The sequence below is a fragment of the Frankliniella occidentalis genome, unplaced genomic scaffold (assembly GCF_000697945.3).
Source record: "Frankliniella occidentalis isolate FOCC.00 unplaced genomic scaffold, Focc_3.1 Scaffold49, whole genome shotgun sequence".
Classification (NCBI taxonomy): Eukaryota; Metazoa; Arthropoda; class Insecta; order Thysanoptera; family Thripidae; genus Frankliniella; species Frankliniella occidentalis.
Genome location: NW_026267179.1, coordinates 1,055,894 through 1,061,077, shown reverse-complemented (window position 1 = coordinate 1,061,077; position 5,184 = coordinate 1,055,894).

Below are 5,184 nucleotides of genomic sequence, written 5' to 3'. Positions count from 1 at the left end.
GGGGGGGGGACTGCGAGTAGGCTTTCAATGCATGTGACACGATACGTCCGACGTGGTAGTGAATAAACTTGTCCTCGCAAGGCACTGAACACATAAGTCTTGGAGCTGGAGCTAGTCTACTCCCCGTCAATCAGAAACCACCATCAAAACAACGCACCAGAGGACGGCTGATACGGTTTCAGACAGCAAGGCCACAACTACAAAAAGAATGAAAGGAGGCAAGAAAATGAAAAAGTAGTCACACACCAACACTGGAGCACCACAGCTGCAGGTGGTGCGCGCAGGTGACTCGGAGTGCAGCAGCTTGCCGTACGAACGCGGCAGCGTTCCCTGCTGCACTCTGCCGCAACTGCGCACCAACGCCACAGCTTCCTTCGCGGTGTGGGGGTAATGGTGACGCAAATAAAACTTTTCCGGCAGAGTATTATTTTTGTCTCCTTTCCCTTTTCCTCCCTCTCCCATCTCGCGTCCACGCCAGCCCCACCATCTGCTAACAGCCGCGGCGGACCGGAGCGCAGATTGCACGCAGCCTGGGCACGACGAAAGACACCATCTCACTCAATCTCCCTTCCCGTGTTCTCGCATAATATGCCGGTACATTACTGTTCCCACCCCATCCGCGCGGTTCTTATGAAGCGATGGGGCGCTAATTGTGACGGTCTTGATCACGCCCTGCGCACCCCTCTCCTTCTCCTACACCCCACAAACCAACCCCAAATCTCGGTCGTTCCCCACGCCGAGCGGCGCGGAGCGCGCAAGACCCCAAAACAAGATATTCATCCTGGGGCTAATTCTCGCCGGGCCGCGCCATGCATTATCCCCCCCACCCCGCGGGGCGCAGCGACTCACGCGTTTTACATAAATCTCATCATATTTCTCTCCCCTCCCCCACCACTCTGTGCTCCGCCCACCCGTCCCTGCTGGATAAATTCAAATTATCCGTAATGTCTCAACACTATATAGATGAACCCAAAAATAACGACGCCGTTAATGCGATCCCCGCCGCGACCCTCTCTCGTACTCTCTCGTCTTTCTCCTTCCTTCTCTCTTTCTCTCTCCCTCTGACGCTACCCCTTTTCCAGCGAGGCCAAGGCGGCGGCAAGGACTCTGCCCGGCCGTCGAGGGCCCCCGCAATCCTCGCCCACCCCGCCTCAGCACCCGCCGGGGCTCAGCCGGGCCCCGCTCGCTCGCTCGGCTTATCTTGCGAGCCAAGCTAATTGTTCGGGGGCTATAATTTTTCCAGTCCTTGATAGAAGCTCTCTCTCTCTCTCTCTCTCTTGCGCGGCTGCGCCCCTCGGCTCTGGCTTGCCATCGCACAAGGCCTCCTGCTCGAGAAAGTGTGAGGGGAGAGGATCTAAAGTACGAACAAGCAAGCTAAGGTGGCGTGGCTCGGTTTGGCGGTCTGGTCCGGGGAGCAAGGCCCGGGTGGGATTCCTACAAACCCTTTTTAATGGTACAAAACCGCACAAGGAGCAATGGTCTTATTGGTGGGCCGTTGGTGCGAGACCATTCTCTTTTCGCGCTCAACCCCTCCCCTCCTTTATTCTCTCTCACCCCCACAGCCCTGCGGCGCTCCGTCTTCCCGTTCTGCCCCCTCCTTCCTCTTCCTGACCGTGATCGCTCGCATACCAGGACACCTCGCTCAATGCCCTGCCGTGCAGTTAGGCGGAGTAATTTATCGGAACTCGGCCGCCGGAGAACCGGAATAGTTTGGATAATTGCGCGACAGGAATCGAACCGACCGCCGTCGGATTCACCCTGCGCCCCTCCCCCCACCAAACCAGACGGGGGAGAGGGGGGGGGTCCCTTTTACCCCTCACCACAACCATTGTCCATTTGGTGGTGTAAACCTGCCATCCTGCCGCTCTTATTGGCACTAACATCGTGCGAGGGAGACACGGTCTTGTAATCCGGAAACAACAGTACACCACTCTTATTGAGATATTCAAACATGTATTTAATATAACGTTTATAAGTGACCAGAATTCTCATCGGTCAAATACTAAAATTGAAAGTCGATTTTGGGCCCGTTGCGTTGTCCTCGTGACACTCACTCGTCCTGGCGGCCTACCCCACCCCGCCCTCCACCAGGAGGATAGGGGAGGAGGGCAATAGAAGCGCTCCGTGTAATGGCCGCAGAGCCGATCGCTGGCAAGCGTGCAAGCTATTTGGCCGCGCCAACACTATTGGCCCCACATCATCCGAAAAAGTTTGGAATCATCATCATCATCACCACCACCATCTTCATCGTCACCATCACCACCACCAACACTACTGCCACCATTACGTGGTGGCCCAACGGTAGACGCAATGATCCATCCTTATCAGCCACGGGTGCTTGATGAAGGCGGAAGGGGAGGAAGGCCGTTTCAATTACACGATATCGAGACACTCGAATGGTGAGGGGAATGGAGAGAGGGGCCCATGAGCTAGATTACCGGCACTCCAAACCCTCCCACTGCGCGCACAACTGCAATCGTCTCTCCCTCTCACGTTGTGCCTTGCCGCCCCCGACCTCTCGCCATACACGGAGCCCCCGAGGCCTCGGGGGTATCTCCCTCCCCTATGCACTTCCGTGTACACACAACCAACACTACCACGACCTGCACACGGGTGCGGACCGTTTCTACTGAATTTCATCGGAAGATAAGAGGGTTGACAAATAGGGCCGGTACAGGCTACAGGTGGCCAGAGGTGAATTAACGTCTGCGATAGGTCAAGAGGGGGGACTGGGGACGGTGTAGAGCGAGCCGAGCCAGGGGGAACAGGAGAGGGTGGAAGGCAACACATTGGGGTCGAAAACACTTTGGCTTAAGCGAGAGGGAAACGCCGATCAAGATTGAATCTTATCACGCCGCCGAGAGAGAAGGGCACCTACACTTACATAAAAAATAAACAAAACCTGGATTCAGCGGTAGTTGGTATGTGAAAGTAAAAAAAAAAATACTATTTTTCAAGGAAGTGAACAAGAATTCGTGATAAAGCACTTAACTGTCTGGCATCAGTATTATAGTCACACACCGATACATCGATAAAACGAGCTTTTTCTACTTCTGTAACAGAAGGATAACGCGTAAAGAGTAGAACATCGTGACTTTTACAAGACTTAAAACGGCATGGACCATTTCTTGTCTTCCAACGGTTTTGGGACCTCTCGTTCAAATATTTTGTCTGTGGTATTGTTCCTCTGTTGCTATTACAATGTGTGGAGAGGTAAAAAAGTACATCTTTGCACACTTGGTTACACACTGGCCGTAGTAATAGACCAGAAACACTATACAAAGTGTCCAGGTGGTGTGCAGTTGCCTGAGTGTGCAAAGAATATCAAAAGTAATAATAATTCTCAGGTAAAAGGGATGCTAACGAGGAAGCGAATGGCGGCGGAGCTGCTCAAGGTTCCGGTTGCACGAAGCAGCCCCTCGGTCAGTACATTCCGAGAACCCGAGCAGCCGCACAGTGAGGCAGGCGGGCAGGAGAGTCAGGCGGGCGAGCGGCAGGCGGGCGGGCAGCAGGCGGGCGGCAGGCGGGCGGGTAGGCACGGTCTTGGGGCCAAATTACTGCGTTCCATCCATTACTCCTCCGTCCGATGACGTTTCTCTGCTGCTAACAGATCGCTACGCGAGCCTCGCCTCGTTGCTCCGTTTCTCTCCACCTTCCCCTTTTCCCTTGCTCCCTCTTCTGTCCTTTCTACTCTCCTTCTTACTCTTTTGCTCTACCATCCCCACCTTCACCTAACGCCACATATAAATAGTTGACGCACTTTCTCTGCCTACAGCCTTTCGGTCGTTAAAGCTGCGAGGCCGTCACCGTATCGGTAGCAGGTGCACGGTTAAAAACACCTTGGTCAAAATTGGGGAGAGCTCGAGTCGTTGACGATAGTGGGCAAAAGTGGGTTGACTCGTTACGCATTGAAAATTATTTTCATGCTCACAAATCAGTCTTATTTGGTATTCTAAAACAGCAAGCAAAGCACTTCAGCAGCAACATACGCAACGCGTGCGACAAGAACTTCTGTCTTTCAGTCTCTCTTCTCTCTCTCTCTCTCTCTCTCTCTCTCTCACACACACACACACACACACACACACATAAACACATGTTAACACTCACACGTACAAGGGGCAAAAACGCCCACCCGGCCATATGGCCCACAACCAGGCCCTTTGCACGCCGGTATGTGCGAATCGAGTAAGTACCCTCTTAATTGCTGCACCAGGTGTGCGCGGCGCAGCGCGGGTACCAGAATCTGATCGCGTTGTGTAACTTCAGTGAAAGGGGGGCAGCACAGGGTAGAATAGGGAGTGAAGAGAGGGGAGGAGCGTGCTGCCCACCGGACGAAGAGAACCACAGCTGAGTGAAAGTGAGAGGTGGGTAAGAGTTTGTGGGTGGATAGGGAGGGAGGGTGAAGAGGGGAGGGGAAGGGCGGTGAGTAGAGGGCGGTAGAGGAGTAGGAAAGGGGTAGGCTGGGGGTGGAGCGAGGGGTGGAGTGAAACGGGCCTGCCTGAAAGCCTTCTGTGAATATATGAGGACGCTATTACCTGGGGTGCATCGCCCCCGCCGCGCTCTGGGCCGGGGGGGATAGGGTGGGCGGGGCGGCTCTGCCCTGACTCCAGCACACCGCGGCGCGGTCCGCCACCGGAGAACTCCTAGTCCCCGAGGACCCACCGACCGGTATAGCGAGAGGGGCGGGGAGGCGTCCTCCTCGATGGACGGCAATGGCGCACGCGCGCAATTGCACACAAGACTGCTAATGGGAATTAATCAGCGTAATTAATAATCTGCATACGGGCCGGACGTGTTTGCACACCGGAGCCTCCAGGCCTCCAGCGCGCCCAGGCTGGCGGGCCGGCCGGCCCCAGAGCCAAGGCTCCGGCGGGCGCGCCTAATTGAGTCCGGGCCCCGACATAAGCCTTGAGGCTTTTGTAGTGGTGGTGAGGTACGCGCACGGGGCGGGGTGGGGCCTGGCGGGGCGCGGTAGGCCTTGCCCGTGACGCGGCCGGCCGGGGCCCGGGTGTGCTTTTGGGGGATGGCCCGGGAGCCAGCCAGCCTAGCCTAGGCAGGCCCAGCAGGCCCAGCCGGCGCGGTCGGTGAGGCACACTGGTTTGGCCGGCCACGCAGTCGTACCGTGTGATTTACATTCGGCCGCCGCACAAAGCGGTCGCCACACCCCCGCCACGCCCCGCCACG